This window comes from Cyanistes caeruleus, chromosome 3, assembly GCF_971803275.1.
Source record: "Cyanistes caeruleus chromosome 3, bCyaCae1.hap1.1, whole genome shotgun sequence".
Taxonomy (NCBI): domain Eukaryota; kingdom Metazoa; phylum Chordata; class Aves; order Passeriformes; family Paridae; genus Cyanistes; species Cyanistes caeruleus.
The window spans coordinates 65537185-65550957 of record NC_141703.1 but is presented as its reverse complement, the minus strand read 5'-3'; the positions used below and the strand labels follow the sequence as shown (position 1 = coordinate 65550957).

The 13773-nt window shown below is 39.2% G+C and overlaps 1 long non-coding RNA gene across 1 annotated transcript; it reads right to left on the bottom strand.

Moving 5' to 3' along the window:
* Positions 1–2882: 2882 nt before the first annotated feature.
* Positions 2883–6097, bottom strand: LOC111926427 (uncharacterized). The gene is made up of 4 exons (XR_002862934.2): positions 5887–6097; positions 4842–4916; positions 4295–4425; positions 2883–3156 (listed from the first exon to the last, which is right to left on the bottom strand). It is a non-coding gene; the product is annotated as an uncharacterized LOC111926427 (long non-coding RNA).
* Between the last annotated feature and the right edge of the window lie 7676 nt (positions 6098–13773).

Below are 13773 nucleotides of genomic sequence, written 5' to 3'. Positions count from 1 at the left end.
TGGCTCAAGACCCTGCTTCTCAGGTGACTGATGGCAGGCTTGGATAACAGATAAGACTGTACTTTAGATTAGCAGAACCCCTACATTTCTCATGTTCCTCCACTGCAGCGCTCCTTAGCAAGAGATCAGCTTTGTTCTCAGTATCTCTGAGCTCTGATGATGTGAGCCTCATAGAGGAAAGAACAATATCAACCTTGTGAAAGAAGGTCTGTAAACAACAAGTAGCATTGCATTGTTGCATGATTTATTTTAAGCATCACACAGTAAAAGCTTACTGAATCATACACAACAATCTGGCTGAGCTTCACCAGTCTGAATTTGGCCCATTGCTTTTGTCTAATACTCTGTACATGTTGGGCTCTGCACATTCATGTTCATGGTGTAACAGGCACAGAAAAATATCTGGATAACTAATTAATATTTGGAAAGCATTTGTGCATTCCAAATTCTTTGGTTGTATAAAACAATTTAATTTTCATGTTTAGTGCAACAGCTTAATTGTCTGAACTGGCCATAAATTACAAAAATCTTAATAATTATTTCATCACAAGAGTGATTGTATGTCACATTTTCTTCAGAAAAATCTTTTTAAAAGTATGAGAAGTGCCTTATTTATATAATGAAAAGAAAAAAAAAAAGTGTCCTTTCAACTGGGTTAATGAATTTAATTAAACTGATTTTAAAACACAGATAATGCTCAGATTAGCCTTCCATCCTGTGTTCCAGACAGAATCTAGATGCTCTTCTGATGTACATGATGATTCCCACAGGATTCCATAGTGACAACACTGTGTGTATTTGTAGACCATCTTCAGTTTCCATTTTGGTGGCTTCTAGAAGAATCTGTCTCTAACTGTGCATGAATCTGCCAATTCCTCACATCAGCTCTGACAGTCCACAGGCAATCTAGTGAGCTGAATTAATTAGGAAATGTTGGGGTTTTTTTTAAATTCTACATTTGGATACTAAGTCATTCTGGATGCTCTTAGGCATCATGCCTGATTGCTCTTAGGCATGTCACAATGTTCTCAGACAAAACAGACAAGGTTTCCAGCACTGTGAGATGAGATCTGACCTTGCATTTATCAGTCAGTTAAAACTTCTATGTGATTATTTGCTTCACTCAACACACTTTTATAAGCTAATTTTGCTAGTGTCTTTATTGCATCCATTTCCCATTTTGACAATGCCCAAGAACTACATGAAATTGTTTCAAATTAATATTGGGCTTGGCGCATCAAACTGATTAGTAGCTGTTACTAGGATTTTATATTCCAGCACTGTGAGCTCAATTGTTTTCCAGTACATTGCATGTATTATTTTACAGCAAAGCTTAAAAGACTTTTTTGCTGCTGAAAGCCTCTTGCAAATTCATTCTGTTTTGACTGGACGACAGGATATCAGCAGGGGATGACTAAAAACCAGCAATAAGAGAAAAAAGTTTCCCCCTAGGAGACTCAGACTCAGCTGGAATGCAGACTTCCCTTTAGATAGGGAAGAATTTTTAATTATGTAGAAAGAATAACTGAAAAAAGAAGAAAATGCAGATAATTAATGAGTGGCTTCACTTAACAAGAGCAAGCATTCATCCGATTATTTTCAAACAGAAAGTAACTATAACAATATTCAGAGTATGAGCAATAAACTACTTCTTCAGGTACTCTTTTCTGTCTTCTAGAATAAAACACCCCAAATTGACTGTGTCACTTAAACTTTTGTAAAGGGAGGAAAATCCTCTGAGTCTTCTTATGCATATTCTGATCAGCTCATGGAAATGTCAGAATCTTCACACAAGTAACTGGTGTGTGAAAGTCTTCAGCATTCAAAGGAAAAGGGAAGAAAAAAGCCTGGATAGTCTGCCTTCACTGTAATCACGTGGGTTTGTAATCAAATGGTATTATCCCAATTTAAACAAGTTGAAGAGCAAGCCCAGAACAGAAGTTAACCAAAGAAATGGGACAGCAGCTGTTAGAACTTGCCTTCTTTGACACAGGGGTGTACTGTTGGCTTTTGTTCATCTTGTCCCACTAAAGCCACCATGTCCTTCTCTGGAAAACTGTTTTTCAGCTGTTGGTCCCCAGCCTGTGCTGGTGGCTGGAGGTTTTCTATTCCAGAATTTCAAATTTGAATGTTTTATTTGGTTTTGTTTGCTTGTTTTTTGTTTTTGGTTTTGTTTGGTTTGTTGTTTTTTGGTCGGTTGATTGGTTTTTTGGTTGGTTTTTTTTTTCATTTTTGAGTTTTCTGGGGTTCTTAAAAATCCATAAGTCAACCTATATTCAACCCTAAACTAACTGATTTTTTATTAGATTAAGAAATAAGTTAAAAATTAAAAGATATTTTTCTTCAGATGGAAAAATTTCTTCCCTGAAAGGCTTGTCAAGCACAGGGACAGGCTGCCCATGGAAGTGGTTGAGCCACCATCCCTGCAGGTATTAAAAAGGTGGGATAAGGTGGATATTAAGATGTGTGGATGTGGCATTGAGGGACGTAGTTTAGTGGTGGTCTCGGCAGTGCTGTGTTAACAAAGATCTTATCCAGCCTAGAAAGTTGCATCATTCTGTGATTCTACAGTTCTCAAAAGCATTGCAAAGCTGCAAGGCTGCATTCTGCTAACCACTTAGTAAAGTCTGAATGCAAGTGGTGGTGCTAACAAATAACCCTTGGTTAGAGAACGGTTTTCAAGAAACAGAAGGGCAGTAACTCAGACACAGCACTTGAGTTCATCTTCAGAGCCACCATTTTGCTTTGACCGAACAGCAGTGTAAAGATTTCATTTCAGGAGGAAATGTAGGGCTGAGTGAACCTTCTCAATTTTTTTTTTTCATTTTTTTTTCAAGCTTCAGGCTACTTAGATCAAACATATTCATACTGAAAGCAGACATTCTTACTCATGAGCCTGATATCTCTCCTTTGTGAGACTTAGCTTTATTCACAGCCTGTAGATATGGGCAGCTACAGCCATTTCAGGGAAAAGGGTTACTGGTATCTTTATCATGATTATGTAGGTATTGCTGCTAAAATATTTTGCTTTTAGGTTCTCCATGGACCTAAATGGACATGGAAAAATGACGGATAAATGATGGTAGTCTAAACAGCCTTTAATCTTCTTATTGACAAGAATTATACTTCTCTGGGAACTGATGGGATTTTTTTATTCTGCCTGGAATAAAAAAAAAAAAGTTTATCTTATTATTGCTATTATCACTTGCAGCACAGTTTCTCCTGCTGATGGCAAGGGTAATCAAGGTGATGGAAACCCACACACTTGATTCTCACTCAGTGATATTAAAAGATGTGAAGAGGCAAGTCCTGGGCTCCTTAAATTAGATAAACTTCTACTGAAAAAAAAGGCACCTGAAGAGTAATTTACACTTAAGATTAAATTAGGCACATAATAGCCATTTTTTAGTCTGGCTCTCAGCTTATATTTGTGTCAGTTATAATTATGTATGCTATATATATGAACTAACTTTAAAAAAAAATCACATTTTACCCTGCCCAGATTACCAGACATTTAACATAACATATTTATATGACGTGTTAGGAATTTATTGTCACAAATTTCAAAATTTGCTTTACCCTGATAAACTCTCTCTACATACAGATGCATATTCAAACTATTCTGCAGTGCTTCCAAACACTAACTGGGAAAAAAAAAGACTTCAGTGATTAGATAAATTCCCTGAGATGAACAAAGGGACAAGGAAGGTACTTAGAAGACACTGCTGATGCATTTTCAAATGACAAGAACTGTTGGCAACACCAGAACAAGCAGAAATAAGTGGTCTTGTAAGCTTTTATTGATGCTTGCATTTTTGTGCCTAGATCAAACCTCAGGACAAAGACTGCATCCTTTGGTTAGGTTTTGTTTGTCATTTCACTTTTACTGATTTCCCATTGTTAGTAATCTAGAGCAAACTATACACACTATGCTAGAAATAATGTCTCTGGTCCCTCCTGTGCACACCACAACAAGGAAGGAATTCTGGTGGAGATGGGCTAACCCACACGGAACACCATCCCACCTTCTCCTAAGAACCCCTGCTTTGTATGTGTCCATTCCTGTGGCTGTCCTGATGTGGACATCTGGGCTGTGATTGATAGATGGAAGCTGAATCTAATGGACAATTGCTTTTCCATTCCAGTTAGCTACATGGCCTTTACTTTCCCTGAGTCATTTACCTTCCATATAGTTTTTCATTACACACATCCTTACACACATTCATGACTGCTAATTTCAGGCACTCAGCTGAGTTTTCCCAAAGGTGAGAGGGAAATGTCAGTGAAAATGCACTTGCCTCAAAAATGGAGTCATTTTCTAGGAGCAATTCTCTCTCTTTCTTGGTCTTGAGAGGGAATCTTAAGAACATTTTTCCAGCTTAAGGAGGGGTCATCACTCCTCTAGGCTTATAGTTGGATAAGTTCCTGAACATGAGGAAGAAAGAAACCCACATCAAATCCCCCCAGTCAAAGATTGTCCAAGTCTTTCTAAGATTGCTGGAGCTCACTGAAGTAATACTAAAAACATTAATTCAAGTAACAGTATTAATAAAAAAAGACAAAAAATAGAGTCCTGACCAGTCAGATTTTGTCATCCCTGACAACTGTATCTCCTGCATTCATGAGGTGCTTTCACTCATGAAAACCTCTCTTAGGAAACCTCAACTTGCAAATATGGAGAAATGACAAGGTTCTGCTTGGTATTTCTGCATGCTTTAAGAGCTGGCTGAAAGACAGTGGTGAGGGCTGAAGTTAAAACAGTCATTAAGGAAAGTGGGATGCTGGCATGAAAAACTAGAGCAACCTACACTCACCCACCATCAGAGAAAGGAGTAACTTACGGTCTTTATAACTGCAACTGCTTTACTCCTTTTTCTGTATCTCCATGGAGCTCAGCTGCAGACTGGCTGGCTGACCTGACAGGAAAGGGAAGATGGGTACTTATGTAAAAAAAAAAAATTACAGTCACACACTGCCTGTAAACCAGCCCAGCCAAGGTCTTCGGTAAGATCCTCAGGACAACTGAAAGCCAAACCCATGCTCAAAGCATCTTTATTCCTTCTTGACTGTGAATGGAAACCTAAAGTTAAATCTGGTCTAAAGTCACTTAAGTCAAATCTGGTTTGAGAGCCATGAAGTAGCAGTGCAAGCTAGAACATTTCTTGGACAAGGGTATTGCTAGTGGCTTGCTGCAGTCTTGCCTTGTGTCTCTTGTTGGCACAAAGCCCCTTTGGCAGCTGTGAGGAGTGAAAATTCTCCCTCTAGGCTGCTGTGTGGTCATTTCTATGGAGTTTCTGAGCCCTGTATTCTGGTGTGTTTTCCATCTCATTAGAGAAGGTGATACATAATCCTGGGACAGAAGTCTGGCCCTGGTTTCTGGAGACCAAAACACTGCACAGCATAAATATAAAACTGTCAGAGCTGCTTGTGGGATTGCTTCCAGGTAACTCACAGCAGGATGCCAAGGGACTTGGTCTCAGGCAGCAGCTATGACAGATCTACACAAACTTGGTGCCATTGAGATGACACCTACAGCCACACAAACAGCACTCAGAAGAACAATGATCCAGGCTATTTTAACATTAAGAAAAACTACTCCTGATGAGGGACGGGTTATACACTTGCCAAGATCATGGAATCACAGAATCTTAGAATGGCTTGGGTTGGAAGGGACCTTAAAGATCATCTTGTTCCAATGCCCCTGCCATGGGCAGGGACAGCTTCTCTAGAACAGGCTGATCAAAGCCCCATCCAGCCTGGGCTTGAAGACATCCAAGGATGGGGCACACACAGCTTCTATGTGCAACCAGTGCCGGTGTCTCACCTCCCTCACAGAAAATTCCTTCCTAATATCTAAATCTACCCTCTGACAGTTTAAACCATCACCTCTTCTATCACTACATCCACTTGTGAAAAGTCTCTCTCCTGCTCTCTTGCTGGTGTCCTTTATGTTCTGGAAGGTGCTATAAGGTCTCCCCAGAGCCTTCTCTTCCCCAGGCTGAATAATCCCAACTCTCTTTCTTAAACTGTCTTGCGCACGATGAGTAGACCTGGTGTATTGACACTCAGCAGTGAAGAAGCATAATGGAGATACAGATCCTGAAGGACCCACATCTGTCAGAAATACCTCTGTGACATGACACAGGCTGGTGGTGATGGAAGCCTAGGTATCAGATGCCTCTTATGAGTCCTTTCATTGCTTTGAAGTGTTTTTGTGCTGTAATGAAACCAGTTAAGCACAGGGAAATATTTTTAGGCAGAGTGTACAATACTTTAAAATATCTAGAATGAGTTCTGAGTGAAAAATCCTATTTTGGATATACTTTATATAGCCAGATAGGACTTGAAGAATTACTAAAACATCATTTTCACCCCCTTTATTTGCTTTTGGAGATCAAAGTAATAACTTCATAGTAATAGCTTTGTTTGATCATAGTTGAATACTAATAACTTCACTTATTTTCTAGTTAAAATAATCAGAAGAGTTTATATTCTCCTTGAAAGCAAGCTGTGTTGTAGTAGCTGCTTAATGAATTAGCAACACTCACCATCTTGGCTTCTTCTGGTAGGGAGAAAGCAGCTCAAGTTCTTTCCAAGGAAAATAATCCCATTTCACTACATGTGTCCTTATTTTGTACCACAGTGGAGGAGCTCAGAGGAAAATTGTTGCTTTCCTTGAAAATTCATAGAAGTTGTGAATTATGACATCTCAGCATGATCCAGTTAAATTTTTCCAGTTAAGTCAAATATATTGCTTAGTCTTCTGTGTCCTTTACAGACACTCGCACGTAGTGTTTTCTCTTTTTTCATTATTAAATTATGAGATTGTAAAACCAGCATTCAGAATTTTCTTTCAAAAATTCAGAAACTTGGTAAAAAGAGAAGCCAAATAAATTATGAGTTTGAAAATTCTTTAACCTCCACTTTTAGTGCTCCATATTGCAGTGACAAATCATGATCTGATAGTGGGAGACCTTTCAATGTGTTGTTTTGGGGGTTTTTTCCTAGAAATCTTGCATATTGGAAGTGATTTAAGTGTGTTGCATCTTTTTCCTGCCAACTGTTTTCAAACCAGCCAGGCTGATGTGCATGGCAGTTCTGCAGGGAACTCTGCCGTGGCAGTCATGGTGTTTTGTTTCCAACAATAAATTCCTGGTAACCCATTAAGTGGAAGTTTGAAAATGCCTTGAAAGAAGACAGGCCTGTGCTTTCATCCTTCTAAAAGCTGGGGGATAAAGAGTGTGTGCTATCATTGCAGTCATGTGGTATTTATTTCCCATCTAGCTAAATGTCAGCCTTTTAAAAATCCGGCCTAAAGACTCATTTCAACAGGACACATCAAAGTCAGATTCTCAGGTGAGCTGGATGGTGTGGAAAAGTAGAAAACAAATAGCAATTTGCAGACATGGAGAGTATCCAGCTGTGAAACCACATTTCTGTGTTAATCTTAAAGGGAGTTCAAGAAAAGTTGAGAGTTTAATCTGCTCTTTATTCTTCTGGTCTATTTTTGCTTTGGAATGGGCAGAAAGGTGGTTTCACCTTTCAGTTCTTATGCAACAGAACAAATTTATAAAAATGTTTACATTTTTTTCCCGAAGGTTTTTGCTCTGACTGTGCCTATTATAAAAGTGTTGTAACAACAAGAGCTTAAAAAAAATGTTTCTTGCCCTTAGGTTGTGCAAATAGCAGCACTGTGTGCCCTCTGCCAACACGACTCAGTGACTTTTAAGATGAATAAGAGGGCCTTTACAATTCAGTTGGTTCTCCTTCCTTAATAGCTACATTTTCCTAAACCTACCAATTTTTTTTCTGATGAAAAAAGAATTCAAAGGGAAAGAAAAAAAGAAGAGAAGCAAAGAAATGGAGGAAAGCATGGACCACAGGAAAGGCTAGTTCAGTTTCCAGCTCTTTGAAGAAGGAAGCAGAAGGCAGAAAGCAGAACTTTGGAATATAATTTTTTGTTATTTCCTCTGCTTTTCACAGCACCTTTGCTATTTGATCTTTAGCAAAGAGGCACTGTAGCCATTTTTACACCAGAGGCTTGTCTTTATATACCCCTTTTTTTTATACCCCCCTTTTTTTCACACTGAATGGCAAGAGAAACTACTGAGTGATCTTCAAAACCACTTGCAAGCAAAATGGCAAGCTATCACACCATTGTTCTCGTAATTTTTCTTTCTGAGGCTCACTTTAATTTCTTTCTTTTTTTTTTGAATTATGCTCTCCCTATGAATGCAGTGATACTTGACCTTTAAATATCAAAATCCCTTTGAATGGCATTACTGTGAACTCTGGAGCCCTACACCACATGTGAATGGTTAATATACATAGGAGTCAATGGACATATTTCATCATGCACAGTCAGGCTTATGAATTCATTTTATTATTCCTATCACCTCCCCACCCCCACAAAAACAAATTTTCAGCTAGCTACTGCTATTTTAAGAAGAGAGTAGGGAGAGAATATACTGGCAGGCTGATTGACATAAGTCAGCCAACTCTTCCAGCTAAAGGTCTGAGTCTGCAAGCTGTTTCTTGTGGGTGGATCTCTGTGCTTAGATTGAGAAGCCTGAAGAATTCAAATTGAAATCAGCTACCGCTAAGTTACAAGCCATAAACTCACACTTTAAAAGTTATTCAAGTAAAGAAACACAGAGTGCACTCACTTTACATATTATTATTATTATTATTATTATTATTATTATTATTATTATTATTACTATTACTATTTTCCATTTGCTCCCGATCAGTTTTAACATACAAGTGTTCTCAGTATTTTTTGTGTGCGTTTCTCTCACTTTGGGCAGTAAGAGGAGGAGTACATCTACCTGGACAAAATCCAAAATCTGAGCCAAATATCCTAGCTCTTTCCTTGGAAAGGTATGGAGAAAGTCAGAGCAGGGAAGCCAGAGATGAGAAGGGAACTGAAAATATTCCCAGTACAGTTGACAGTTTCATTCAGGCTCATGTCCTTAACCTAAGGGTGCTTGGCAAGGATTCAGTCATAAGAGATGTTCTGTACCAATCTCAGCGAGGACAAAATAGCAAATTTGGTCCAGTTCTCATGCCAGTAAAGAAAAGAAGAAAAAAGGGCCCTTTCCTCCATCAGTTTCTGAAGCAGAACATGACAGATCTTGAAACCATTAATTCAAAGTAATGGCCATGGCACTCTGCAGAAGAGACTATGCATTTCTACTTGTGGCTGTCCTTTTGCCTGCAAAAGTGGACTGCTCTGTTTTAACCTTTGGAGGATCCTTGTCCCTGCAGAGAAGGCATTTAGCCTTCAGGAAGGGAGGATGAAAAACATTATTAACTTACTATGATTTCTCACACTCACTTGGTCTAGACTGGTGGAAGTGGCTGTCACAAAGAATCAGGATCAGGGCTCTGCTGTGCTGCAGAAGCAGTCCATGGCCTGAGCAGCCTGCAGGAAACTAGGCACTGCAGAAATCTGGGTATTACATATTTCTAGGTGGGCAGCCAATAAACCCAAATAATCCCATCTTTTAATGTATGAAAAATATTGCCATGAACAGTTTCCACCATTTATTCAATTTTCTGGTTTCATTTTTCTGTGTTAGAGGACTCTTGCAGGGTTTAACCAGTAATGCCTGTCACGTTGAGTTGAAACACCTCTAGAACATGACAGAATTATAGTGCTTACAACGCCCACAGGAAACAGTTGTTATCCCACAGACAAGTGAGAAATTGAGTCACTGTATCATCATCATCTCCTACAGCCCAGCCGTGTCCTAATTATAACATCATTCCACATTCAGGACTGCCTAAATAAAATGAAGCCTTAAAGGTAAATGTCTCCATACACTGCATTGTCCTGCTGTCTCACATTTGAATTACAGACCCTAGGCTGGGTCACCACCTCAAGGGTGACCTTGGGAGGTAGTGTAGACCAAAGTAAGGCCTTCAATATTCACCTTCAAAAGCTTAAAAAATGCTTTATCCTGAAGATCCAGGTCATGGCTATCACTGGAACTTTCCACCCAGCCATGCAAAGCTCCCTCCTGTGTGCTCACTAGTACACACGCTGACCCAGCACTATGTTGGTTTACTGAGTTTCCTCCCAATCAAAGGAGCTCATTGCATTACTTAATGGCCCTTAGAAAGCAAATTTAGAAGTAATCATCTATTCTTAGCTCAACCACTTCCCCTTTTAAAAATGTTTTCCAAAGAGCCCAGCCCAGATGAATGGGATGTCATCCACGGAGCTTTACAGCTTGCCTGCAATTCCTACCCAGCAGCCTGAAGAAGGTACCCAATAGTTAAAGGTACAATACAGCAACAAGAACGAAATCCCTCTTTTTATGAACCCAAGAAAATCCTCTTCCTGTTAGATAATTGTCACCTGAGAACAAAACTACAGGTATTGCAGATTTGTCTGCAATAATAGTTTGTGAACTGTGGTTTGTCATATACCAGCTTCAAGTTTTCTCATGGAATGCACATCTCCTCCAAGTGAGCAGACAGGCTGTGCATTCACTCCCTACCGAGCACAATTCCACTGGTAATAGTGATGGCAATAGATAATCCCAGAAAGCAATACCTGGATTCCTCCATGCCAAAACCACTGCTTCCAGCAGCTGAAATGGTGCCTTCTACCTGAAAATTCAAAGACAAAACCAAGACTCATAAATATGAGTCATTAAAAGTCATAAAAAACATTTGGTATTAAGTACTTCTCACATATGTGTCCATTTTTAAAGTTGAAAATACAATACATATTTTAGAAAAATAAGCATCAACATCTGGCAGTGTATTTTCTTTTTTTCTTTTTTTTTCTGATACCAAATACTGTCTTTATTCCAGAAAAGCTACATGCACATGTTATCTAGACTAACTTCAATTTCCTGCCTTTTCTGCCAGAAAAATCAAACAGTTTCTCTTGAAAATTATTTGCATTTCTCTGGTTTGTGTTTCCACTACCCAGTAAAGAGTCAGATGCCACAAAATAACTTTAGAAGTTGTCATCTTTAATGCTTCCAGCACAGCTTTGGTTTAAAACAAGATGTATACAAATAGGAAATGCTTATTTGATAACAGTGTCATACCTGGAGAGAAAATGTTCCAGTATTTCTACACGCACTGAAGAAGCCTGAACTTATCAAGAGTCACCAGCCTGATTAATCAACTCATAGACAAAAGACTTTTCATATCACTGCCTTGTAAAAATTTTCAAAATCATGACTTCAGGCTCTTAAATATCAGTTGTGTATAAGGTCAGTGAAAAAATAGAAGAGGAAGACTGGCCCGTTATATTTAAAATAATGATCCTTGGGCAACAACAAAGTGAAATAACTAAACTGGAAAGAGCATCCCTCACGGAGATGTGCATAATTGAAACGTTGATTTGCCTCTTGATTTGAGTGGGTGAAAAGGTTACACAAAACCTCTTCAGCTTTCCTTAATAAGGAAACCTTTTTCTTTTCCTTGATTAAGATTACTCTCAGTGTTTTTATACACATACATTTCAAAATGTGAAATGTCATTTTTTTTAAAAAAGGCAACTAATAACCTATTTTATTTAACCATTTCAGCAGAGTGTTCTCTGTTTGTCAAACACCAGAGAATTCTGAATGACTGAAAAGCACGTGTGTTGCAATGTACATGCAGTGGCATCAGAGATGCATTCATTTCTGCTCTGTAGAAAACTCCAGTAACAAGAAACCCTCTACAGGCTAAACTGTTCCAAGGACCTTTGAGAGTTCTGAAATGGAGCACAGTACAAAATTTTCTGGTTAAGTCTCATTCCACCATGTAGTGGCCAATAACTGAAATGGTTGGATAAGATAAAGCAGAGTTGACAGGAGCTCTTCACCACTCCTGATCATCACCCTGGACTACTGGCTGGCTGGCTTAGGCTTCCCCCCATTCAGCATCTTAGTACTGAAAATCTCCTACAATTCTTAACTTTTCCCATGCAACATACAGAGTGTCAGCAGCACGTTCCCCTTCTGGAAAGTAACTTGTCAGTCCTATATAATTCAGGCCCTCTTTGAATATACTCTCAAAATTTCTTTGAAAATCTGGCTCTTAGCATAAAACACATTCTATATTATCTAGACCATTTTTTTAGTGGTCCCGAAGTCTACTAGATGCTCTTAGGCCATCTTCACACCATTATATGGGTCAAGAACCTCAGCTATGCTTACACTCCACAGCTCAAAAGAATGCCAAAAGCATGCAGGTTTACTTTAGAATACCTATTTTTTCTTTATATAAGAATATTACTAGTCCATTAAACTTGTTAATCTTTATCTTTACAAGTAAAGAAATTATGGCCTCATCAAACCTCTTTTGTTCTGTAGCAGAAGTATCTTCTTTGCCTCTGAGGACTATTTTAGATTTAAAATAGTACCTCAAATGTATTTCTTAAGTAAACCTTTCAAAGGCTTTTATAGAGTAACCTTCCTCCTCTCCCCTGCTTTGTGCCTATGTTTATTTAAATTTGAAGTTTATATGAATTTTGATTCTACAGTGTTTTTATAGTCATGCTGAACTTTTCCTTAAAACAACTCATAACTTATTCTGGCTTTCACTGCATATACCTGTTATTTAGATTTTGGGGGAGTCATTTTGGGTTGGGGATTTTTTGGTGGTGGTGGGGTTCTTTTGTTGTTGCACCTCATCAGAGCACTGTCTGAGAAAGCTGCAGGGTGCTTTGTTCCCTGTAGTGTTTAGCATGTTCTTTTTCCCATTTTCTGTATCTTTGGGCACAGACTGTTCTGTCTTTCCTATTTGGAAATGCCATGGGCACTGCTCCTAAGTGAGAGTTGTCCATAGAGCCATCCTAAGGAGTACAACTCAAGGAATTTACAGTGAAAGTTTTGATAGAGGACAGAGGACAGTTCAGAGAGGACTTAGCAGGCACCACTGTGGCACTGGCACTAGGAAACAGATGGTTACCAGGCCAGAAAATAATAATTGAACCCTTCTTCTATGGCTCAGGCTGCAGGTGACCAACTTTAATAAAACAAGTTGAAGCCCTAAGCCTGCAGCCCTGTGAAATGCTGCAGTGAGAAAGGATGTGCTGCAGACATCAGAAATCAGAAGAACCAGCAATTTAAACAATTAAGTAGGCAGGGGAGATTACCAGGAGTGAGACAGCTATTTTTGCCAAGATTTTTGGAATACGTGCCCTAGAAACAATTATAACTTCCCCCACTGAATGCCAGCCCAGGAGAACAGCATGAAATGCCAGATGTCTGCAGAGCCTTTCGCACAAGCTCCATCTTTTTATCCTTCTTATTCTTCTTAGGAAAGGCTAATTGCAATGATATCCACATTGTGACAAAATGAGCCAATGGTGGAGAACGTGCTGCTGTCCTGAACCATGAGATACTGTCAGGTGCTGATATCTACCATTAAAAGCCTTCATGTTGATTGAACTGTAGATTTTTCTTTTGATTGTCACATGTCTAAAACGTATGGCTTCCAGTTACATGTGAGATCATGAAGCAGGGTCGTGGAGAGGACAGGGCAAGTGCATGAACCCACCACCCCTGTAAGGTAACTCTTGCACGCGTGCCATGTGCTAACACTGTAAACCCCGGGCTGCCAGGAACAATCTGGGGCATGATAATCCCATAATGAGCAACAGCAGGTGCTAAAGTGCTTAAAGTAAATCACTCCTGCAGTCAGCGAATTGTTATTTATGTCAGCACCACCAAAGAGTGAAAATCTGACGGGATGGGTGGCAGCCAGTGACCCCTGAAACTGGGGACTGGGAGCTGCAAGGGATCCATGGGCAAGCAGGGC